The 26,843-nt window shown below is 43.3% G+C and overlaps 1 protein-coding gene and 1 pseudogene across 2 annotated transcripts in view; one reads left to right on the forward strand and one right to left on the reverse strand.

Annotated features, from left to right (window-relative positions):
• Positions 1 to 26,843, forward strand: part of LOC124795386 (band 7 protein AGAP004871) — a 470,831-nt gene that overhangs the window by 96,765 nt on the left and 347,223 nt on the right. The gene's annotated exons all lie outside the window — the stretch shown is intronic.
• On the reverse strand, positions 6,554 to 6,671 carry LOC124797033 (annotated as a pseudogene).

Here is a 26,843-nt window from a genome sequence, read left to right on the forward strand (position 1 = left end):
CGCAGGTTTATTGGAAACCATAAGTAGGCAAACTCCTTATCAGAAATTTTAGGCGTGGATTATAAACTCTAAAAATAATTTGTTCAAGAGACAAGGATGGTGTCTTTTATGATTAAAATTACTGCACTGGGTATTTTTGAGTTATGATATGTGCCCATTAGCTGTATACACACTATTTTTACTACTTACTGGCGTTTGTATGTTAGTAGTTTGGTTATTCTGTTACATGAAGTGGTTTGTAAATGTTATGTACGTACGTGTTTTCACTTTACAGTGCTTTAGGTGTTCAGGTTATCTTACTCCAGACTTTGTGTTCGTTTTTTACACATATGCTGAATGACAGTCATTCAAGGTTAACTGACGTAGTTCTACGCAACTTTCAAACAAATTCAGCAAAACAGATTTGGAATGCTTGTCTAGAGGTGTGATTTGAGCTCTGTTAAAAAATCCGATACTCATATTAAGGATGGAGTTCTGGCTCGAGTAAAACGAGATTTTGAGTGATATGTTGGATGGTATTTACCATGTCCTAAATACTAATTTTAAAGCTAACATTTTCGCTCTTTGCCGGCCGGTGTGGCCGTGCGGTTAAAGGCGCTTCAGTCTGGAACCGCGTGACCGCTACGGTCGCAGGTTCGGATCCTGCCTCGGGCATGGATGTGTGTGATGTCCTTAGGTTGGTTAGGTTTAATTAGTTCTAAGTTCTAGGCGACTGATGACCTCAGAAGTTGAGTCGCATAGTGCTCAGAGCCATTTTTTTCGCTCTTTCACTCCAAATACTACGAAATTTTTAACTTATTGTATACTGAATTTTGGAGGTATGCTACTTGCAAGTGCTCTACAAGACACTGCAATATGATTGATCTTCTTTATTAAAAGCTAAACAGAATTTGAAGTAATACTGTCACCAGTAATCTTCGTACGTCCTTCCTCAAATCCAATGGGCAAGTGTTCAAAGAGCAGCGAAGTTAGAATCTGACTATCTGAATATATCTACTGCCAGCAATGCATTAGTATTCACTTGTTGCAGAATAAAGTGAGCTGCTCTGAAACCACAAATCTGCTTTTCATTAATTAAATAATACTTATTTACTCACACACAAATTTTTGCCATTCACCATATAATAGAAACATCTACTTTCTCTACATAAATTAACCATTATGTGCTCTTCACCTCACTGGCAAAACCTTTGTGCGCCGACGTTGTCACTGTAGCATAATAAACCGCACTCTGAGCAACGTGTTTTGGAGAGATCTTTAGTGCAGTGCGGCATTGAAGCTACATATTTTCGCAATACATGGGTACTTCGTAAAACGTGTCTGGTAATTCCAGTAATTGAAGACGGTGTGTACAGAACCCGAAACGTTCTTTTCGAAACAGGCATAGCTCGTCCATCAATATTTTTAATAGCAGATGCCGCATTGCAGCACAAAAATCTAACCTACTTCATATACAGACTAGATTCTATCCTAACCTAATCTGCTAAACCCCTCCAAAAACAGACAAATGAGATCGAACGCACCGCGACCAGGCCGTCGACCGCTGTCGATGCCGCTGCCAACGCTGCCTTAGAGCTGTCCTTGAACAGGACTCGACCTGTTCAAACAGTTTGCGTCACAGTTCGGGAGATCTCGCGCTCTGTTCGATCTTTCGACCGGCGTATGATCTACTGACTTTTGTTGGTACTATCAAAACGATCTGTCTTAGCGCTTTTAATGCACTATCGGTTTAAAAATAACTTTGAAACACGGACTGAAATATCTTCCAGAGTGGAAGTCATGCGTAACAACAGCAAATAATAAACAAATTAAAGATGGCAATCGTGATTCTGTCCAGTTCTCGAGAATTCGCTCGACACCATCTCCAAGACAGAACTTAATAAAGTAAACTCCCCATTGTGCACCCCCCCCCCTCAGATTTAATGGTAAGAGGGCCTAGTGGACAGCCGGTCAAAAACTGAACACAGATCAAGCATGAAAACGGAAAGAAGGGGCACCGGAGGGTGCACCGGCCGGAGTGGCCGAGCGGCTCTAGGCGCTTCAGTTTGGAACCGCGCGACTGCTACGGTCGCAGGTTCGAATCCTGCCTCGGGCATGGACGTGTGTGATGTCCTTAGGTTAGTTAGGTTTAAGTAGTTCTAAGTTCTAGGGGACTGATGACCTTAGCTGTTAAGTCCCATAGTGCTCAGAGCCATTTGAACCATTTTTTTTTTTTTGTACCGGAGGGTGCAAAAAAAAAAAAAAAAAAAAAAAAGAGAGAGAGAGAGAGAGAGAGAGAGAGAGAGAGAGAGAGAGAAGGGAAAAAAAGAACAGCGGATGGTTCCAAGAACAAAAAGTGAAATATATAGCAGCCGGGTAAAGGAATGGCGTGGTGGTTAAGTGGATACGGTGCTTGACTGTCACACCCGCCGCCCGTGTTCTACTCCCCCTCATACCAATCTTTTTTTTTTTTTCGCTGTTCCCTTTATTCAAATTTCTTCTATGTCGTGGTGTAACATCCGTTTGCAACAGCGCGGTGTAAGGTAGGGACCTGTAATGAAAGCTGATACTGCCCAACCGTTCTGTTAGCAGCCGAAAGAAAGTGGTTTTCGAGTGGGAGCTGCAAACGTTTGATGACAAGCCGACAAGTGAAGCGAATCCCCCACCGGAAAACACGTATGGTGGGTCACACACATTATTGGTGACAGTACGTGTGTTATATGATCCGAATCTCTTATCGACGCACCTAATTTGTGAGTCTGGTAAGTCAGTAAGTAATGCCTCCTTGCCCGATATCCTATTGATGTGGAAGTGAATGTGACCACTCTCAAGCAAATGATGAAAACATAATAGTTTGTCACATAAGCTGCAACAAATGAGCGCAAAAATTTCACAATCACACAGTTTCTCTGCGCTCTGTCAAAACATATGTTTTTAACGTTTTTGTAGTTCCGTTCCGTTTTGGAAGATTTGCCTCTTTGAATTCCTTTGTTGTAACATAGTTCACATCCGTTTATTTGTTGTCTTCATTTCTGTGAGACGGCTATGTGGTATGTGGCATACTCTCATTAGTCATCACGTTTACTTGCGACGCTAACGTATTTTTGCTACATGACCCGTATTCTGTAACCACTGAATAGTATAACAACTGTGAAGACTACAGAAAGAGAACAAACATTCCAATGCCCGGATGAACAGCTCATAATGTTGTGGAAAAAAAAATAAACAAATGGCACAAGGGAGAGTAGAACACGAGTCGCCCGCATGGCTGTCCAACACCATGACACCATGACCATTTATTTACGACGCCGATGGTGTTTCAGGCTGCTGTTTATTCCACTATTTGTTCTTGGACCGTTCACTGTTCCTATTTAGCTTTTCTTTCACAGTTCAGTAGATCTTCTTCCTGTTTTCATGCTTCATCCGTGTTCAGTTTTTATCGGGCTATCCACTGGGACATCTTATTACTAAATCTGATGGAGGTGCGATGGGAACTTGTCCGTGTTACACTACCGCTGCATTTAATTCACGCTGTAAAAATTACAGTCACTTTATTACGGTACATTTCGTTTGGTCGGCATTTAATTCTCGATTAACTGTCATGATTGTTTCACCTAAATTTTGCCGCCTTAGTTTCAAACCGATTAAAATCGTAACGATTTTATATGTTATTCTAAAAAAGGTTGGTTGGCTCATTTGGGACCTACTTGGTAAAACATTATCGCCTCTTATAATCATATAAAATATTGTACTGTGTTCAGTCAAGTAATATTTTTTGGAGGACATTTTCGTCTTTGTTACTTTGATTTAAAAATCAACGAAAATGTTTATATAGCCTTACATACCGGTATGAGAACTCGTTTTGTGAATTTGTTCAAACACGGTATAAGTTAGTGTACTGGTAGCATTTAATGGTATTTCCTCCAGCGTTTCACGAAATTTTCAAATTTTATGCAGAGCCATAGCATTTTGTTGTTGTTGGGATTCGAACGCGCAAACACTAAGTTGCCGTGGGTCCATGGTAGGCAATTTTATATCTTCTATTAATGACTTTGCTATGAAGGATGCTTGGCTTCCATGCCTAGAACACTCGAGTAAGTTTCTTAGTCCTGTTGGTCCTACGATGCGCACCTGAGCAGTTTGCAAGAAGGTAAAGGTGGGCGTGACGTTGTTCTGTGCTGCTTTCTTACACTTCGTAACTTCGACGCATATCGACTTATGATGTGGTTTTTTACAGCTAGCGCAAAATGCCCTACCCTCCTCACGAAATCTGACACTTTATGTCCTCTGTTTAGGCAAAGGAAGCATCGGTTAGTACTTTTTAATTTATGTTGTCTTTCAGTGAGGTCAGTAACTATATTACATTCTTGGGCCCAATGGCCACGTTCTTCGCAAAAGACGCAAAATGGATCGTAGTTTTTATTGCCCTTGGGAAATGTTTGTTTGTGACTAGCGCGGACACGAAGGGATGCAGATGTGGAAGTGAAGTCAACGTTCTATTGTCACGGCGGATCTTCTGCGAAGCAAGCGCTGCGTCTATTTCTGTTCCTATAAATTCCATCAAGTGAAGCATGTCCCCTTCTGAAGGACCGGTTTGCTTGACGTGAATGAGCCAGTGTCGGTAGATATCACCGGGAAAAGTTCTCAGAATTCTTAGTGTTAGTATGCGACCATAAACATTTACACGTTCACCGAGCGCGCGCAAAGCTTGGATGCAGTGGTTGCACTCGATAAATGTAAAAATAAAGAATTCTGCATTCGGAAATTGAATATGCTTAATAGATTCTAAATAAGTCAGGTGAGCTTGTATAATTCTGTTTTTATCGCCATAGCATGCAATGGGCATTCTCTTGGTTTCTTTATATGCGGCTAAATACTTTGGTTCCCTTTCTAACCATAAATATTTGTTTATGAATGGTTGATATCGTGGAATCTTAAGCAAACGATTGCTGGAATTGTTCTAAAAATGAGCCTAGTTCTCATAATTTCCGGAAGACGTCACACGTTTTGCAGTGGGCAATCTGATAATAGATGGTGGAACAGTTTAAGTGACGGTCATAGCAGTTTATTTATCACTGATGGTAGTGTCAGCCATGAAATTCGTAAGTTCCCCTCTCTTCTCCGTGACGTGCGCACAATAGCACACTTGGCTGCGTCTATAGGTATATTCGTCACATTTGAATCCATCAGCAGCATAACCAGCGTCATCAAAAAGATCGTGTATTTAGTTATCAAAATCTGTTTGTGTATTAAATAGTTCCTGCAATCTATCTTTGGAATATTCATAATTTTCAGTGGCAATTGTGTTTCTCGTTCAAAATACGTGTAATATTAGCTCTTGCTCTCGCCCGTACTCTTTTCAGGTGTTGTAACACATCGGATGCTATTAGCGTTTTCCGTGAAAGACATCATGAAGTTAGGGAAATTGTCTACGTGGACAAGATAGTACGTAGTTTGACAAACAACTAACAGATGACAGGACCAGTCATAAACAATCTACAAGCGTAGCGCAAGATCTGATAATCGGTTAAAGCGCCATTCGATCAGCTACAATAGCAGTACAGAGGGGCAATAATGTAATGAGTAGTAGTTACAAAATATGTGGCGTGATAATTCAGTTGAACTTAACTGTGTGTGCAAGCGGTTGTCGTCGGAGAGTTCGCTGCTTGCCTGACAAATTGCTGTAATAAACTCCCTCGTGGTATTGCCACGTGACGTGCGTCCAAAATTCTTGGTTCGCAACAGCAATCGTGGAAATCTCTTCCCGGATTTTGACACCAATTCTTATGCCGTGAATCACAGTAGTAAGCAGCGATTTTTATTCAAACACAGCATTTTATGTAAGAGTCACAGAACATACATATAACGAAAGAGTTTACAACATGTTATGTCTTACAAGGAGTATTATTAATCAGAGATATAAATGTCCCGACGATTTTAGTTCCCAACAGTTGTGGCTAGTTCGTAGTTTCTTGCGTACCTCTTGCACTCACGTCGCGAGCCAAATGTCACGTGATCGTTCGACCACGCCCGATATTGTATCGACGCGCGTCGTATCGGAAAGTCTCGAGCCTGTTCGAACGCGAGTATCGTTTGACCAGTCCTGTCTCTGGTACACACGGCAGTTTTAAAGCAACGTGGAGATTTTGTGCGTCACTGTTGAAATACATGTTTCTGAGTGTAACTTAGTGTCTATTCAAAAGGACGCCAGATTTTAGGGAAAATTATGATAACGGACCGTGGGGGCTCGCAAATATACACTCTGAGTGTTCGTAAATTTTTAGATTTAGATAAATCTGAGAGTGTGAAATTAATTGTTGTATAACACCTATGATTACAAACAAATTTATACAACTATAGTAGCAGTAGTAGCTCTCCGTCTTTAGCCCACAAGTGGCCCATTGGGACCATCCAACCGACGTGTCATCCTCAGCTCAGGATGTAGATATGGAGGGGCATGTGGTCAGCACACCGCTCTCCCGGTCGTTATGATGGTTTTCTTTGACCGGAGCCGCTACTATTCGGTCGAGTAGCTCCTCAATTGGCGTCACGAGGCTGAGTGCACCCCGAAAAATGGCAACAGCGCATGGCAGCCCGGATGGTCACCCATCCAAGTGCCGGCCACGCCCGACAGCGCTTAACTTCGATGGTTTGACGGGAATCGGTATATCCACTGCGGCAAGGCCGTTGCCCGTACAACTATAGCCACTGCCAATAATAATAGTAATAGTAATAATAATATGTATCACTTGTTTGACAGAAGAAAGAATTGTTTTTGTGGAATTTTGTTGTTTTGTGCATAATTAAATACAGTTTAGGGCAAGAACGAAATAATCTATGTTTTCGCTACTCACCGTTTCGCATTTGTGTGGAAATTTTTGTGCCTTTTTGTTTTTTAGACCAACATAAAAGATCTCTAACACCTGTACTAGCCCACAAATTAACTTCTGGGCTGAAAATCAGACATTCTCACGTTGCACTCGCACAACAACTTATGCCTATTGTACACTTCTTTGTTAAATGTTCTCTTGTAGTCGCGCTTATTTGATTACGTCACTTTTTCAATCAACGGACCTGCGCCGAGCGGCCTTAGTTCCTTTGTTACTAAAGTTTGCTGGTAATTTTCTTTTCTGTTTGTACTTAAATAGATTCAACAGAGTTGCACATGGAAGACGATTCCCATTAGTAAACTACCGTTTTGGAGATGATTTAATTCAAGTAGTTTTTCCTGCCAATATGGTCACTTGACTAGAATACAAATGAGGCGCTGAGAACCATAAGGGCGTAAAATAAACCGTAGTCGATCCTACATTTAAGTGAGTGTCAAAGAAACTGAGATCGCTTGTCGTGAACGTCCTTACTCGTGTATGCAATGTCGACCTACAGCACATATAAACCTCACTCACCATAAGATCAACGGATGTCAAAAGTATGAATAAATGCTACGACCTCACAGTCGATGATGATGTGCTTTAGACCCTTACGGTTCTCGTCGCCTCAAATAGATTACCGTACGACAAAACGCCAAACTTTATACACTACAGGGCCGGCCGGTGTGGCCGTGCGGTTCTAGGCACTTCAGTTTGGAACCGCGTGACCGCTACGGTCGCAGGTTCGAATCCTGCCTCGGGTATGGATGTGTGTGATGTCCTTAGGTTAGTTAGGTTTAAGTAGTTCCAAGTTCTAGGGGACTGATGACCACAGATGTTAAGTCCCATAGTGCTCAGAGCCATTTGAGCCATATACACTACAGCTAATACAGAAACCCACAAAATACGATATTGCAGTGCCTGTTACTCCGAACTGCGATGTAAAGTTCCTTCGGACATGCAAAGCGGACTAACACAGGCACTGCAATATCGTATTTATCTGCCGACACCGAGCAAGCGATTTCCAAGTAAATTGTCTCCCTGTGCAGCAATATACATAATGGATATGGGAGTATAGCTCGTCGACGTATGGTTGACGACATATGGAAGTTTGGGTCTAGCCATGACTCGTGCACGGATAGCCAAATGGTAAGGCGACCGCTCGCGGTAAGAGGGAAATCCCGGTTCGAGTCCCGGTTCGGCACAAGTTTTCGTTATTGTCATTCTATTATATAGTTGATGGTTATCCATATTCGCAACTACGAATACATTTAATGTAACCCACAAAATAGGCTTTGCTATCAGTATAACTGTAACGTATGCTGACGTCCAATCTAATTTTACCATATAGTGAATGAATCGGTATATGTGAGGTGGATGAATCGGTATATGTGAGGAATGTACTGCCGCCTAGCGGGATTTACGCTAAGCGAATGAGGATGAAAGTTTGCTGCTGTGTGCTACCACCTGTCGGCATTGAGCTCAACTTGTGCTGGAGTGTTAAGGGCTAGCTGTGCACGCCATGAACTGTGCACGTTGCTTAGCAAACCCGTATGTATTTTACTCGTAAGGCAAGTTACGCATCCATAAAAGCCCCTTAAAATGTGCACAGCTGAAGATGGGTTCGAGTCCCTGATGCTACAGTAGAAGTGTACCATAGCGCGGTAGATTTCGTGCCGCATATTTCAGATTACCGCATCTACGTTACGTTTAACAGCATTAAAAAACATAACCAATAAATCCGCAAGGTGTCAACAAATAGTATGTTCATGTGCTCTTACGCAGCAGCCGCCACTGATAATGGACCTAAATTTAGTGTGTTCACATTCCCACCTGCAAAGACGTAAGACAGAAATGGGTCTCAGCCATTCACAAGACCTGCACATTTATCTTGATTAATGTACGGTTACTCCGTTTAATAACTTAATGTTGCAAAACTGAAAACTAACCAATATGTTAAGAATAACGAAACATTGTATAACCTCAATTTTTGCAGTCTTGAGTCAGTTTTCCTTTATCCGTTCGCATCCTGTGCCTAGATTAACAGTGAGATGTATGCTTCTTTTGAGGTGTGGAATTGCGTTTGAATGCAGACGACATTTAAAGAAGTACCAGAACTTACGAACAACGTACTAGCAAACTCCTTAGGACACATTTGGACTGTCCACATTTAAAGAAAGGAGGGTGAGAATTTATGTATTACTTAGCAGAAAATTCTTGTATTCACTTTTTAAAAAAATCTAAATTAAAGTACCAGTTTCTTAAGTTATTCACATGTTCATTGTAGTCCACTACATACAAGTACATAATAACTAATTGCTTTTTTAATGTTGTGTTTATCTCTTTATATCCAGATGCTCACCCGTTAAAATTGTCATGGTATCCTAATTGAATGTCATTGAATCAGGCATTTACTCTAGATGATTCATATAGTCGTCGAAAACGTTTGGAATACAGTGCCCTCGAGATAGCCATGCAGCAGACTGTAAAATAGCATGAAAAATCAATTGAGACGGCTTTTAGCAATTTAGAAGAATTTTAAGCTAAATTACGTGATTGTGAAAACACATGAAAAACAGACCAAACAGTTTGTGTCTCGTGTCAGTTAAGGATAATCCTTACCTAACGGTTGTGTGTTATGTATTTATACTCGTGAATAATAATTTATTTCTGACTTTATTAATGATGTTGACTTAAAGCATGCTGGAAAGCTGCTGATACTAATGAAAGTAAGTGAGATTCATGCAGCTAGTACGTTCTGAAAGAAATATATGTGTTTTTTAATGTAATTGAGGCTCCTTTTGAAGCGAGTTTGTCCTCCACTGAAAACATTTTGGAAGCTGTTAGGAAAGTTACCTGGAACTGGAGATACTAGTAAATTTTCGAAGGAACAGGTTTCATTTACAAGATTAAAAAGTGATTTAATGATTTTGTGGTCATTAAGGTACTTATGACTCCACATACATACACGGTAATGAGAAGTGCTTGCATTTTTTACATTCCGAGACCAAATACTTTATCAATACTTTGTAGTAAGCTTTCAACAAACCCACTCATTAAGTCGCGAAGTGACCAATTTCTTAATGACATAACAAACAAGGCTGGATCTTTATCTGTAAACGACAAAACTCTACTATTGATTGAAGAGATCCAGTTGAAGTCCCAACTTGATTATAAAGGTGGAAATGACGTCTGTAGTGCATTTAACACTGACAATCTTTTGTGTGCAACTAGTGCCTACGTTTTCATGATCCAGAACATGGATTTAGTTTTCAAAGATGTGATGCATATTCTCTCAGTTCACACAATTCAAGCTGACGGTCTTTTTTCCGCTCATTGAAAATATACTTATGAAACTAGAAGCAGCTGGCATTCAGGTGGTGCGAGTAGTAGCTGATAACAGTGCAATTAATAAAAAAGCTATTACATACTTTTCTGACCCACCTAGTGTTAAGATAAAACATATTAATCCCATACAGTCTTCTGCAGGCCGCTCAGTTTTTTATTTTGTGGATACTGTTCACAGTTTAAAAAGGATCCGCAACAACTGGTATAACCAAAAGCACCAAACTCTGTGCTTTCCTGTCTTTAGTGATAACTTGAGGGAAGGTCTTACTTCCGTCACAGCACTGAAGGAACTATATTTAAAAGAAAAATATGGCGTTATTTGAACATACAGGGTGTTTCAAAAATAACCGGTATATTTGAAACGGCAATAAAAACTAAACGAGCAGCGATAGAAATACACCGTTTGTTGTAATATGCTTGGGACAACAGTACATTTTCAGGCAGACAAACTTTCGAAATTACAGTAGTTACAGTTTTCAACAACAGATGGCGCTGCGGTCTGGGGACCTCTATAGTACGATATTTTCCACATATCCACCATGCGTAGCAATAATATGGCGTAGTCTCTGAATGAAATTACCCGAAACCTTTGACAACGTGTCTGGCGGAATGGCTTCACATGCAGATGAGATGTACTGCTTCAGCTGTTCAATTGTTTCTGGATTCTGGCGGTACACCTGGTCTTTCGAGTGTCCCCACAGTAAGAAGTCACAGGGGTTCATGTCTGGCGAATAGGGAGGCCAATCCACGCCGCCTCCTGTATGTTTCGGATAGCCCAAAGCAATCACACGATCATCGAAATATTCATTCAGGAAATTAAAGATGTCGGCCGTGCGATGTGGCCGGGCACCATCTTGCATAAACCACGAGGTGTTAGCAGTGTCGTCTAAGGCAGTTTGTACCGCCACAAATTCACGAAGAATGTCCAGATAGCGTGATGCAGTAATCGTTTCGGATCTGAAAAATGGGCCAATGATTCCTTTGGAAGAAATGGCGGCCCAGACCAGTACTTTTTGATGATGCAGGGACGATGGGACTGCAACATGGGGCTTTTCGGTTCCCCATATGCGCCAGTTCTGTTTATTGACGAAGCCGTCCAGGTAAAAATAAGCTTCGTCAGTAAACCAAATGCTGCCCACATGCATATCGCCGTCATCAATCCTGTGCACTATATCGTTAGCGAATGTCTCTCGTGCAGCAATGGTAGCGGCGCTGAGGGGTTGCCGCATTTGAATTTTGTATGGATAGAGGTGTAAACTCTGGCGCATGAGACGATACGTGGACGTTGGCGTCATTTGGACCGCAGCTGCAACACGGCGAACGGAAACCCGAGGCCGCTGTTGGATCACCTGCTGCACTAGCTGCGCGTTGCCCTCTGTGGTTGCCGTACGCGGTCGCCCTACCTTTCCAGCACGTTCATCCGTCACGTTCCCAGTCCGTTGAAATTTTTCAAACAGATCCTTTATTGTATCGCTTTTCGGTCCTTTGGTTACATTAAACCTCCGTTGAAAACTTCGTCTTGTTGCAACAACACTGTGTTCTAGGCGGTGGAATTCCAACACCAGAAAAATCCTCTGTTCTAAGGAATAAACCATGTTGTCTACAGCACACTTGCACGTTGTGAACAGCACACGCTTACAGCAGAAAGATGACGTACAGAATGGCGCACCCACAGACTGCGTTGTCTTCTATATCTTTCACATCACTTGCAGCGCCATCTGTTGTTGAAAATTGTAACTACTGTAATTTCGAAAGTTTGTCCGCCTGAAAATGTACTGTTGTCCCAAGCATATTGCAACAAACGGTGTATTTCTATCGCTGCTCGTTTAGTTTTTATTGCCGTTTCAAATATACCGGTCATTTTTGAAACACCCTGTATAAATCCTTACACCCAAATTCAGTTGAACACCAAAGTGTGAAGTTAGAATTGCGTATTTTTAAGAACCTTTTAGTTGTTGCTTTGGACCAGTTAGACTCAAGGAAAAGAAATGAAAACTGGGGGAGTGCTGCCACATTCATAGAAATAGTAAGTCAATAGTTGGATGTCGTAAATGTTAAACCATTGCTTACAGTTCAGTGGCTAAGAAATGTTTTCCAGGAACATGTAACCGTCTATTTAAAATATATTCAGAATTTTTTGAGAAAATTTCTGCCATTGTTGTGTGTGTGGGAAGATTTCACTGATGTAAGGAAATCGAATAGAGAAACACATTTTGGTCCTTAGCCTACTACTGTAGCCTTGCTTGAATTTAGTAATTCCTGGCTGTGTGAGAAAAACAAAATGTATTTGCTTTTTGGGAAAATACAGACAGACAGTTTAGACGACACGTTTGGGAAATATCTCCACCTAAAGGCGGAAATTATCATCTCTCTTTAAGGATAGTATTTGAATCAGAGGGAATATTAAGGGCACAAAGCTTGGATTCTCTTGTAGTAAATCCAAAGCGCTTGGTGATGTCCTTATAAGGCCTCTTCATGTTTATCTGCTGGTTGTGGAATCCCAGATTTGAAAGATTCAGCTGCCGCCACATTTCTGTTTAGTAGTAGATGATTGGCGTCCGAAGACTTCCGGCATAAGAAGTCAGCCTCATTCTGCCAACGGCCTTGTCAAAGAGGGCGGAGGAGCGGATGGAGGTTCAGGGCACTCCCTTGTCTTAGGGGTGGGAAATTGCCCCTAAAGGCGGAAGAATCAGCAATGATCAACGACATGAGGATGCAGAAGGCAATGGAAACCACTGCATTAAAGACACGTAACGTGTATCCACAGGACATGTGGCTTGTAATTGAAGAAGTGTCATGATGATCTCTCCATTGGCAAAAGATTCCGGAATAGTCCCCCATTCGGATCTCCGGGAGAAGACTGCCAAGGGGGAGGTTACCATGAGAAAAAGATTGAATAATCAACGAAAGGATAACGTTCTACGAGTCGGGGCGTGGAATGTCAGAAGCTTGAACGTGGTAGGGAATCTAGAAAATCTGAAAAGGGAAATGCAAAGGCTCAATCTAGATATAGTAGGGATCAGTGAAGTGAAGTGGAAGGAAGACAAGGTTATCTGGTCAGATGGGTATCGGGTAATATCAACAACAGCAGAAAATGGTATAACAGGTGTAGGATTCGTTATGAATAGGAAGGTAGGGCAGAGGGTGTGTTACTGTGAACAGTTCAGTGACCAGGTTGTTCTAATCAGAATCGACAGCAGACCAACACCGACAACGATAGTTCAGGTATACATGCCGACGTCGCAAGCTAAAGATGAACAGATAGAGAAAGTGTATGTGGATATTGAAAGGGTAATGCAGTATGTAAAGGGGGACGAAAATCTAATAGTCATGGGCGACTGGAATGCAGTTGTAGGGGAAGGAGTAGAAGAAAAGGTTACAGGAGAATATGGGCTTGGGACAAGGAATAAAAGAGGAGAAAGACTAATTGAGTTCTGTAACAAGTTTCAGCTAGTAATAGCGGATACCCTGTTCAAGAATCAGAAGAGGAGGAGGTATATTTGGAAAAGGCCGGGAGATACGGGAAGATTTCAATTAGATTACATCATGGTCAGACAGATATTCCGAAATCAGATACTGGATTGTAAGGCGTACCCAGGAGCAGATATAGACTCAGATCACAATATAGTAGTGATGAAGAGTAGGCGGAAGTTCAAGACATTAGTCAGGAAGAATCAATACGCAAAGAAGTGGGATACGGAAGTACTAAGGAATGACGAGATACGTTTGAAGTTCTCTAACGCTGTAGATACAGCAATAAGGAATAGCGCAGTAGGCAGTACAGTTGAAGAGGAATGGACATCTCTAAAAAGAGCCATCACAGAAGTTGGGAAGGAAAACATAGGTACAAAGAAGGTAGCTGCGGAGAAACCGTGGGTAACAGAAGAAATACTTCAGTTGATTGATGAAAGGAGGAAGTACAAACATGTTCCTGGAAAATCAGGAATACAGAAATACAAGTCACTGAGGAATGAAATAAATAGGAAGTGCAGGGAAGCTAAGACGAAATGGCTGCAGGAAAAACGTGAAGACATCGAAAAAGATATGATTGTCGGGAGGACAGACTCAGCATACAGGAAAGTCAAAACAACCTTTGGTGACATTAAAAGCAACGGTGGTAACATTAAGAGTGCAACGGGAATTCCACTGTTAAATGCAGAGGAGAGAGCAGATAGGTGGAAAGAATACATTGAAAGCCTCTATGAGGGTGAAGATTTGTCTGATGTGATAGAAGAAGAAACAGGAGTCGATTTAGAAGAGACAGGGGATCCAGTATTAGAAACGGAATTTAAAAGAGCTTTGGAGGACTTACGGTCAAATAAGGCAGAAGGGATAGATAATATTCCATCAGAATTTCTAAAATCATTGGGAGAAGTGGCAACAAAACAACTATTCACGTTGGTGTGTAGGATATATGAGTCTGGCGACATAGCATCTGACTTTCGGAAAAGCATCATCGACACAATTCCGAAGACGGCAAGAGCTGACAAGTGCGAGAATTATCGCACAATCAGCTTAACAGCTCATGCATCGAAGCTGCTTACAAGAATAATATACAGAAGAATGGAAAAGAAAATTGAGAATGCGCTAGGTGACGATCAGTTTGGCTTTAGCAAAAGTAAAGGGACGAGAGAGGCGATTCTGACGTTACGGCTAATAATGAAAGCAAGGCTAAAGAAAAATCAGGACACTTTCATAGGATTTGTCGACCTGGAAAAGGCGTTCGACAATATAAAATGGTGCAAGTTGTTCGAGATTCTGAAAAAAGTAGGGGTAATATACAATATGTACAACAACCAAGAGGGAATAACAAGAGTGGACGATCAAGAACGAAGTGCTCGTATTAAGAAGGGTGTAAGACAAGGCTGTAGCCTTTCACCCCTACTCTCCAATCTGTACATCGAGGAAGCAATGATGGAAATAAAAGAAAGGTTCAAGAGTGGAATTAAAATACAAGGTGAAAGTATATCAATGATACGATTCACTGATGACATTGCTATCCTGAGTGAAAGTGAAGAAGAATTAAATGATCTGCTGAACGGAATGAACAGTCTAATGAGTACACAGTATGGTTTGAGAGTAAATCGGAGAAAGACGAAGGTAATGAGAAGTAGTAGAAATGAGAACAGCGAGAAACTTAACATCAGGATTGATGGTCACGAACTCAGTGAAGTTAAGGAATTCTGCTACCTAGGCAGTAAAATAACCAATGACGGACGGAGCAAGGAGGACATCAAAAGCAGACTCGCTATGGTAAAAAAGGCATTTCTGGTCAAGAGAAGTCTACTAATATCAAATACCGGCCTTAATTTCTGAGGATGTACGTCAGAAGTACAGCATTGTATGGTAGTGAAACATTGACTGTGGGAGAACCGGAACAGAAGAGAATCGAAGCATTTGAGATGTGGTGCTACAGACAAATGTTGACAATTAGGTGGACTGATAAGGTAAGGAATGAGGAGATTCTACGCAGAATCGGAGAGGAAAGGAATATGTGGAAAACACTGATAAGGAGACGGGACAGGATGATAGGACATCTGCTAAGACATGAGGGAATGGCTTCCATGGCACTAGAGGGAGTGGTAGAGGGCAAAAACTGTAGAGGAAGACAGAGATTGGAATACGTTAAGCAAATAATTGAGGACGTAGGTTGCAAGTGCTACTCTGAGATGAAGAGGTTAGCACAGGAAAGAAATTCGTGGCGGGCCGCATCAAACCAGTCAGTAGACTGATGACCAAAAAAAAAGTAGATGATAATGATGTAGATGAAATAGAGGAAAATACTTGGCCATTACTCCATTGTGTGTCAGGTTATTGTTCACACCAGCCGCTTAAGAAATTCAATGTATATATTGCAAAGATTTCCGCAGTCTCAGGAAATGATACAAGCAGACGAGTTATGTAGTGATAACAGATGGGGAGCTCTAACATATCCAAGCAAGGACCCTTAAGGAAAATGAAACGTTGTTTCTACAGCAAGCAAATCAGAGGGGTGTGCTTGTGAAAGTTGCCCAGACACTAGTTCCTTGGTTTTGTTTGTATAAACAGCCACAAACTTGAATCTGTAACAAGTGATATAATGATTAGATGCGCAAATGTTTCGTTGACTACTAAGGTTGGAACTTTAATAGTGGCAACTATTTATTTACAGCTCGTACAAAATAGATACGTTTTTTCTAAGTTTTACTGGCCTTCAAAGTAGTCACCAGCATTGTGTATAACCCGTTGGCAGCGATGTCGAAGTCGTAGGATACTTTTAGCAGTACCAGTTGTGTTGACAGTTCGAGCGGCGCAGTCTATTGCCAGATGAATTTGTAGCAGTTCTGAAGCCTACGCCATGAAGTATTTTCTTCAGTTTAGAAATCGAGTTGAACTCACGAAGGCTTAAGTCAGGGGAGTGCAGTAGGTGGTATAGCACTTAGTAGCCCCATTAGTCAAACAAATCAGTAACAACTTGCACTGTATGTGCTTGAGCCTTATGCTGCAAAATGATTGTCAAGTCCTGCAGAAAGTGTCATTACTTTTGTCTCTAAGGTGGTGGTACGTTGTGTTCCAAAAATGGACAGGATAGGGACAGATGTGATGACATTTCTGCAGGACCTGACCTTCATTTTGCAGGACAATGCGGAAACACATACAGTGCAAGTTATTACTGATTTGTTTGACTGATTGGGCTGCTAAGTGCTATACCACCTACTGCACTCCCTTCACTTAAGCCCTAGTAAGTTCAACCCGATTTCTAAATTGAAGGAAACACTTCACGGCATTCGCTTCAGAACTGGTACACCTTCGTCAGGCCGTAGAGCGAGCCGCTCGAACTGTCAACACAACTGGCACTGCTAAGAGTATCCTACGACTTCCACGTCGCTGGCAACGGGTTATACACAATGCCGGTGACTACTTTGGAGGTCATTAAAACTTTGAAACACTTATCTGTTTGGTACGAGCTGTAAATAAATAGTTGCCACTATTAAAGTTCCAACCCTCTTAGTTTTGCAAACCGAAAAAAAATAATATAAATGTCGCCAAGAATATAACTATTTACTCGTATAAAAGGGTGAATAACTGATTTGTAACTGCGTCTTGTCACACATGAAATTACTAGCAAATAAACATTTCGTGAAGATACCTCTGTGCGACTCCCTCCCCGCCTCCTTCTATCACTGCGCGCGCGTGTGTGTGCGTGTGCGTGTGTGTGTGTGTGTGTGTGTGTGTGTGTGTGTGTGTGTGTGTGTGTGTGCGCGTGTGTGTCTGTGTTTTTATTAGTTATGTTAATTACACTGAATATATTTTTACAATCTGACTGGAGAATTTGTTTATGTTCTCACTAAAATGGAACATTCTCAGTACCATATTTGCCGTTTTATTGCGCGCTTCAATGAAAAAAAGTCGATAAAGCTTTACTTCATCAGTTGTGTACGAATTTGGAAGTGCTGTGTCGTCCGAACAAGACATAGCCAACACAAAAGCACCACAGTCGTAAAGATGTGAGTTGGTGCCAGTGACATAGAGACTCGCAACTTGCGCGAGTTCCACCAGCGCTACATGCGGCGCAGAGGATGGAGATATCGACTTCGCCTCTGCCAATTGCCGGCCGAATACAATCGGCCAATGACCGGAAGACAACGGACAGAAGCCTACTCGTAAGATAGCAGCTCTCGCCCACTTGGTTATAGATCATCTTCCAGGACTGACTTAGACATGGAACGTCGTCTAGTGAACTCTTCGGAGTGAACAGACAGTTGCTGTAAATTGCATTTACTTTGTGCTGTGATGTTTACCTACGATTATTTGCACTGATCCATTGAGGATCTCATTCTTTGTGTTATATTACAAGCAGCGTTGCAGCCTTCTTTATTCAACTAGTCACAAAGACAAGTAAACCTTCTTAACTCATTTGTGTGACTTCGTTACTACTTTGTTGGAGTGTTGTAGAGCCTTCGTTCCCCTATCCTGTAACCTGACCCTGGGGCATAGCTATGTAATAGTGGCAGGGAGAAATTGTCTTAGCGGTGTACTGCACCAGAACCCGTTTCACGAACTCACAGCCGGCCGGGGTGCCCGAGCGGTTCTAGGCGCTACAGTCTGGAACCGCGCGACCGCTTCGGTCGCAGGTTAGAATCCTGCCTCGGACATGGATGTGTGTGATGTCCTTAGGTTAGTTAGGTTTAAGTAGTTCTAAGTTCTAGGGGACTGATGACCTCAGATGTTAAGTCTCATAGTGCTCAGAGCCATTTGAACCATTCTGAACGAACTCACGAACCGTAACAGGGGCAACTCGGCCCCTACAGCAGTAGCGACGAGGCCTTTACAAGACTGGCGATGGGGCTTGACAAAAGGAAGGAAATGTATTGTAATGTCTTAATTTTGATTTGAGCGTTACCTAATAGTAAATTCGAATTTTCGACAAGAAGATGTCAGTGCTCAAAACTAGGCGCTAGATACATCGTCTTTAAATACACAGGCCACTACATTTCTATAGCTCTTTTCACTTTAATTTGTTATGAGACCTTTCATTATTCACAAAGTAGTGCAACAGAGTACGCAGTACTCGCATACTTGTAGGAGGTTTTCTTGTTTCCGTTCACGTCTGTCTTGGTTTAAACAGTGAGTGAAACAGCGTCTCCCCGCCTTTGTGCGTGGGGTTGCCTCAGCCGCAGAGCATGACGTCACAGCACTCGAATTATGCTTTGCTCGTAGGTGGCGTTGGTACAAGCGTTCGACAAAAATGTGGAGACACCAAAATCACAACACATTACTAAGCCCATCTTGGTGTGGGAAACCAGTTGCCATACAGAACAGCTTCCAGTTGTCTCGGAATGGAAGAATAGAGCTCGTGTATGCTTTTCAAGAGAAGGTTCTACCATTCTTCTTACAAAATAGTGGCAAGTGTATGGAACGATGCTGAAAATGAATAGCGCTTTCACATCTACATCTACATTTATACTCCGCAAGCCACCCAACGGTGTGTGACGGAGGGCACTTTACGTGCCACTGTCATTACCTCCCTTTTCTGTTCCAGTCGCGTATGGTTCGTGGGAAGAAAGACTGCCGGAAAGCCTCCGTGCGCGCTCGAATCTCTCTAATTTTACATTCGTGATCTCCTCGGGAGGTGTATGTAGGGGGAAGCAATATATTCGATACCTCATCCAGAAATGCACCCTCTCCAAACCTGGACAGCAAGCTACACCGCGATGCAGAGCGCCTCTCTTGCAGAGTCTGCCACTTGAGTTTGCTAAACATCTCCGTAACGCTATCATGCGTATCAAATAACGCTGTGACGAAACGCGCCGCTCTTCTTTGGATCTTCTCTATCTCCTCCGTCAACCCGACCTGGTACGGATCCCACACTGATGAGCAACACTTAAGTATAGGTCGAACGAGTGTTTTTTAAGCCTCCTCCTTTGTTGATGGACTACATTTTCTAAGCACTCTCCCAATGAATCTCAACCTGGTACCCGCCTTACCAACAATTAATTTTATATGATCATTCCACTTCAAATGGTTCCGCACGCATACTCTCAGATATTTTACAGAAGTAACTGCTACCAGTGTTGGTTCCGCTATCATATAATCATACAATAAAGGATCCTTCTTTCTATGTATTCGCAATACATTACATTTGTCTATGTTAACGGTCAGTTACCACTCCCTGCACCAAGTGCCTATCCTTCTCTTCAAAAAGCAGAACACAAAGGATCAGAAGTACTGAGATATGGTGACAGCGGTGGCCAGGGCAGATGCGACACTGTGATAACTATTGACAATTATGAGAGTGAAAAAATGGTTCAAATGCCTCTGAGCACTATGGGACTTTACATCTGAGGTCATCAGTCCCCTAGACTTAGAACTACTCAAATCTAACTAACCTAAGAGCATCACACACATCCATGCCCGAGGCAGGATTCGAACCTGCGACCGTAGCAGCAGCGCGGCTCCGGACTGAAGCGCCTAGAACCACTCGGTCGCAGCGGCCGGCTCTAGACGTTTATCGCAGGAGAAAATTAAAACAAGAGGTCTACAAGCAAACATGGACAATTCCCTATGGCATGAAATGCTTCATAACACTGATCTACGCAGCGATATGTCCAGGTGAAATTCGGTAAAGATATGATTTTGTAAACGTCTTGGTCGTAAGTTAATTTGTTCACCGTTAGGCGTTCTGATACATCACGATCAGAGTAAAGCTATGGCGAGACAAAAAAATACAACGTAAGAAATGTTAATGTATATTGTTTCATGCATTAAAGAGCAATACGTACTCGCACTTAACAATAAAATATAAAGCAAAGTTCACTAATGTGAGCATGCAACTAACTGTAAATAGAAGGGTGAAAGCGTTGGTATCAGGTGCTAAACTGTCTAAGCACCAATAACGTACCGATCAAAAACCCGGATGGCGTTAACAGCCATTACACAGGATAAACTGAATACCAAAGAATACGATCGCAATGAAAAAACCTAAGCGACTTATCGATTGACTCTTGCAATTGTATGTGATTACGTTAAAATGCACAGTAATAGACAGTTACAAAAGAATTTGCAACATGTAGATGTTAACAGTATACAGTTTGGTACTAAACTACACTCCTGGAAATTGAAATAAGAACACCGTGAATTCATTGTCCCAGGAAGGGGAAACTTTATTGACACATTCCTGGGGTCAGATACATCACATGATCACACTGACAGAACCACAGGCACATAGACACAGGCAACAGAGCATGCACAATGTCGGCACTAGTACAGTGTATATCCACCTTTTGCAGCAATGCAGGCTGCTATTCTCCCACGGAGACGATCGTAGAGATGCTGGATGTAGTCCTGTGGAACGGCTTGCCATGCCATTTCCACCTGGCGCCTCAGTTGGACCAGCGTTCGTGCTGGACGTGCAGACCGCGTGAGACGACGCTTCATCCAGTCCCAAACATGCTCAATGGGGGACAGATCCGGAGATCTTGCTGGCCAGGGTAGTTGACTTACACCTTCTAGAGCACGTTGGGTGGCGCGGGATACATGCGGACGTGCATTGTCCTGTTGGAACAGCAAGTTCCCTTGCCGGTCTAGGAATGGTAGAACGATGGGTTCGATGACGGTTTGGATGTACCGTGCACTATTCAGTGTCCCCTCGACGATCACCAGTGGTGTACGGCCAGTGTAGGAGATCGCTCCCCACACCATGATGCCGGGTGTTGGCCCTGTGTGCCTCGGTCGTATGCAGTCCTGATTGTGGCGCTCACCTGCACGGCGCCAAACACGCATACGACCATCATTGGCACCAAGGCAGAAGCGACTCTCATCGCTGAAGACGACACGTCTCCATTCGTCCCTCCATTCACGCCTGTCGCGACACCACTGGAGGCGGGCTGCACGATGTTAGGGCGTGAGTGGAAGACGGCCTAACGGTGTGCGGGACCGTAGCCCAGCTTCATGGAGACGGTTGCGAATGGTCGTCGCCGATACCCCAGGAGCAACAGTGTCCCTAATTTGCTGGGAAGTGGCGGTGCGGTCCCCTACAGCACTGCGTAGGATCCTACGGTCTTGGCGTGCATCCGTGCGTCGCTGCGGTCCGGTCCCAGGTCGACGGGCACGTGCACCTTCCGCCGACCACTGGCGACAACATCGATGTACTGTGGAGACCTCACGCCCCACGTGTTGAGCAATTCGGCGGTACGTCCACCCGGCCTCCCGCATGCCCACTATACGCCCTCGCTCAAAGTCCGTCAACTGCACGTACGGTTCACGTCCACGCTGTCGCGGCATGCTACCAATGTTAAAGACTGCGATGGAGCTCCGTATGCCACGGCAAACTGGCTGACACTGACGGCGGCGGTGCACAAATGCTGCGCAGCTAGCGCCATTCGACGGCCAACACTGCGGTTCCTGGTGTGTCCGCTGTGCCGTGCGTGTGATCATTGCTTGTACAGCCCTCTCGCAGTGTCCGGAGCAAGTATGGTGGGTCTGACACACCGGTGTCAATGTGTTCTTTTTTCCATTTCCAGGAGTGTATATGTCAAAGACTTAATGGCAGGTAGAGGGGACCGAAATAAGCAGATGTCGTATAGGATTGCGTGTGTGGTAATGTTTGTTTAAGCTGGTCAGAGCGCTGATGACTGCGGCGTACAAAAACGCTTCGCTAGCTGGATTCATCAATTCCTGCAAGGATATCGAGCAGCATGCATCGACCAATGCGGAGCTAGCCGACATGCATTTCATATGCGGGGCTGCACAAGGAAATTTTTTTTTTTTTTTTTTTTTTAAGTTTCCGACCCAGCCGGGAATCGAACCCGGGTTTCCTTTATTTTTTTTTCGAACCCGGGTTTCCCGATTCCCAGCCACGTACCTGGTCCGTTTTTTTCTTTTTTTTTCCGCGGGCAAGTGCTCTACCAAACTTTTTTTTTTTTATGTGAGGTGTTGTTATTTATTTATTTTATATGAAGGAAGGTAGGAGAAACAGAAATTTATTATTCACATAATAAGCATAGTACGTCCTGACACATGATAACTGTTCTGGAAAGAACCTCGCTGCCGTCCTACCATGCAGCATGAAATAACAACAAAATCAAAGTGGGGCCACCTCCGCCACCCTAAAGAAAAGTATTTTGGATATGAAAACAAAATTTGAAGTACATCCATTTACTAACTGTTCAAGCGTGAGTTTTTCGTAGGTACTCGCATAGTGTTCTTAGTCGATCACATTACTTGGTCGGTTTCACAACGAAAGCACCGCCGCTCATCTTTGCGCACCCGGCACACCCCAAATATATGGCGGGTCCGCAAACTTGGCTACACAAAGGATGTACACGGAGTGCTTCTCGTAAAGGAATCAGGCGAATCACCGTATATTCGAGCGTCTTCATAGGGAGGTACGCACGAGTGGATCGTTTTATGCATCCAGGCGTGGATCTGACATTCGAAGATATCGCAAAACTCCTGCGGTGGAAGACAGAGTACTACACAAAGTTGAGGATAATTCTTCGAGAGCTGCAGGACGTCCTTGGGTGTGAACCGTCAAAGTGTTCTGAAGACTTTACATCAAGGCGGAATGCATCCGTATCATTTACAGAGAGTGACCCCTGATGATTATCTTCCACGTCTCAACTTTGCTCTTTGGTATCTACAGCATACTACAGCCAATGAAACGATTACTTTCCACATCTCAACTTTGCTCGTTTATACCTACAGCAGACTGTAGTTAATGAAACCTTCCCTGCAGGTGTTTTATGTACTAATGAGGCTACCTTTACACAGACGGTTACGTTGAACATCAGTTATTCTCACCTGTGGGCTCATGGTAACCCACGTGGCACAACAGCACAGGCCTACTGAGAAACGTTTTCCATTAATGTTTGGGCAGCTATTGTGCACAATAACTTAGTAGCACTGTACATTTTGCCTATTCGTTTAACTGGCCATACAGACAACAGCTTCCTACAGGAGGTCTCATCTGAACTTGTGAGCAATATTCCTCTAGCAGTCAAGCTGCTCGCTGACGAATGCGGCTCCAGCAGAATGGAGCCCCAACTCATTTCAGTCGAATCGTCACGAATCATCTGTTGCTGTCTACGGCCAGCAGTGGATAGAACGGGGCGATCCAGTTTCCTGGTCATCGCGTTCTCGCGATTTAACCTGCGTGGATTTTTTCTAGTGGGGTCAGATGAAAAGCCTGGTGTATGAGAGTCCCATCACATCTGAAGAAGATCTAGTTCCCCGCGTGTCTGTTGCTGCTGGACATATGATCGACATGCCTGATGTCGTTTCTAATCTACACCAGTACATGCACCGTTGCTGTGAATCGTACATCACTATTGGTAGCCGCTCTTTCGAGCAGCTCCTGTAAATTATTAATAAATTTCTGATGTCCTTTGTCTTTACACGCCCTCTCAGATTCTTGTGATTCACACTGCTGCACACGCTAGCACTGTAATGTGTCGTTGACTCACACACATTCCTACAGGAAATCTGCCTATTTAAGTCCCATCTACCTGCCTTTACATTTTTGATCAACCTGTATACATGGATCGCATGACATTTCCTACATTCAGTGGTCGTTTTCGACTGGGTTCGGCAGAATCCCATTCAAAAAGTCCGACGAACAGGGGGCAGCAGCGGAAATGTTTCAGCTGTGTGAGACCAATCCAGATGACTGCTATAACGACCAAGTTGATGTCTACCTTAGCAAAGTTCTTGTGGAATGGGGAATTGCTTCGAGTGCCGGTGAAGACATCAGTTTTGGATCCAAGCAATGGAAGAATGGGTCTAACCGACATCAAGTCTAAAGCGATGGCACTGTATATCAAACGAACATGGAGCATAATGTGTAATGATCCAGGGTGTACTACAGCAAAACTATACGACACTGTCAGGCCAGAAAGTGTAGAGCCGCCGATAAATATACAAAAAATAAATTTTAAGCTAAAACACATCTTGAACTAAGTTATCTCAGCAAAAAACTTTTAAATTCCCAAAATGTTGCAGCAACGGCGATTTTCACTGAAAGACGGAAGCATGAAAAGAAAAATAACATAGTATGTAAATGCGCTGGAATAGCATGGAAAAACATCAGTAGCGATCTTCTTTCGTTTGACGTGAGAACAGCGTGGTGCAAGGTAGTCAATAACATCATCAGCACTAATGAGCGTCTCTTTGCCATCGGTTTAAGTGACTAACTTCTGCAGCAAATGCAACCTGTTGATAGTGTGCCTCATCGTTACACATGTGGATATCGCATTATCAACTGCAGGTGGACCAGGGAGAAAATTGCTCAAATAACAAGAACTTCAGCAAACAAAGTACCGACTAACATTTTCTTCAGATCAGAAGAAAGTTACTACCCTCAGGCAAAAAATAAGGCAGTGATTTGGTTAATGGCCAAATATACAAGTTATGTTTTTAACAATATTGGGAGCGATGAACATATTGAATACAAGACGTATATGGAAAATGCATTCGAGAAAACACAAGTATCAGAATCACAATAAGAAATATGGTAACATGCACCGAGCTGCCTTCAACAGAACGGGTATAGGTTACAAACTGGATTCCTCGTAGAGATGGGATGGATTGGGTCACGTTCCCGACCCTAACCTCACCTGCAAGTCACACATGAAAAATAAATCAGTAGTAATGCAGATACAAGAATATGGCGACAAGCATCTGGTGCCTGATATAAAGGAAGATCTTGAACTTCCTAAGGATGCGTTTAGAAGGCTGGAACTGACAAAAATTACAAGGCAGTGAAGGACTTTACGATGTCGCTGTTCGGGACTTCTCTTCTGTCCATGTAATTTAACCTGGAAGGAACACATATCAAGGATTTACTGAATGATTAATTTGGGTCTGGGAAGTGATTATGAGGAACCTCAGGCTGCAGAAGAAGAAAATATGCCTGCTGGACTGCCACCAGTTGAAGGTGACAGTAAAGGTGCTAAATGTATGCTACTGCTAAAGACTGAATATGATTCCTCATTCTTTGGATGCTGTAATTTATGACTGCAATTATCTGTCACCTTATTTATGTCATTTCATTGTAGCCATTTTTGTTACTGTTTTTGTGGAATAAAAAAAAAGTTGATAAGCCACTGTGGTAAATAGTGGTCGAGGGAGATCGTGGTCAGGTTGAAGGGTGGGTTACAGTTCGGTGGTGAGTGGGTGCCTATTATACGCCCGATCAAACGTCACAGAGATAGCACTGGAAAACCAATCATTTATTGCTCAAAATATGTTTGTCGTGTCGTTGCCTGAGGATGGCAGCACCAACGGCACATAAAGAGCGTACGTCCAGTTGAGGAAGGCGCTGCAGTCTGCACTCGGAGGTCTGCAGACGCTATGGAATGACGAGGCAGCTGTTGGGACAGGAGAAGAGCTCCGCATCAAAAGCGCCCCTTAGCGGCCCTGTCGCAGCCCTGGGCTAGGGCATCCAAGGCGGACACGATCATGCCAGTGACCCCGCGGAAATGTGGCAGCTCCCAGTAGCAGGGTCAGCTTAGAGCAGAGACGGGCGGCAAGAAATTTGCCGGTACAGGCCACGGCGGACAAGCGGCTGCACGTCCCCAGATGGAAATCAGAGATCCCGCCCCCAGTCTTGAAGGCGATAGCAGCTGAATTACGCCCTCCAGGAAGCTCGACCGTTGGAGAGCACCAAGTCCACCGCATTCGACTTGGCATCAGTACCTGTACCATGGTTAGCAACGTCAGAGTCTGAAGAGGGTGACTGTTGGGCCATATAGACTTGGATATGGTTCAAATGGCTCTGAGCACTATGGGAGTTAACATCTGAGGTCATCTGTCCCCTAGAACTTAGAACTACTTAAACCTAACTAACCTAAGGACCTCACACACATCCATGCCTGAGGCAGGATTCGAACCTGCGATCGTAGCGGTCACGCGGTTCCAGACTGAAGCGCCTAGAACCGCACGGCCACAGCGGCCGGCAGCTGAAAATGGTCTCCAAGTAGTCAAACACAACAATTTCCAGTCCGTGATTTGTTCCGTTGGGCCGGAGGACGCAGTCCATTCCATGTAACACAGCCCACACGATTATGGAGCCACCACCAACTTGCACCAGTGTCTTGTTGACAACCTGTGTCCATGGCTTTGTGGTATCCGCGCGACATTCGAACTCTACCGTCAGTTCTTACCAACTGG

The sequence above is a fragment of the Schistocerca piceifrons genome, chromosome 4 (assembly GCF_021461385.2).
Source record: "Schistocerca piceifrons isolate TAMUIC-IGC-003096 chromosome 4, iqSchPice1.1, whole genome shotgun sequence".
Classification (NCBI taxonomy): Eukaryota; Metazoa; Arthropoda; class Insecta; order Orthoptera; family Acrididae; genus Schistocerca; species Schistocerca piceifrons.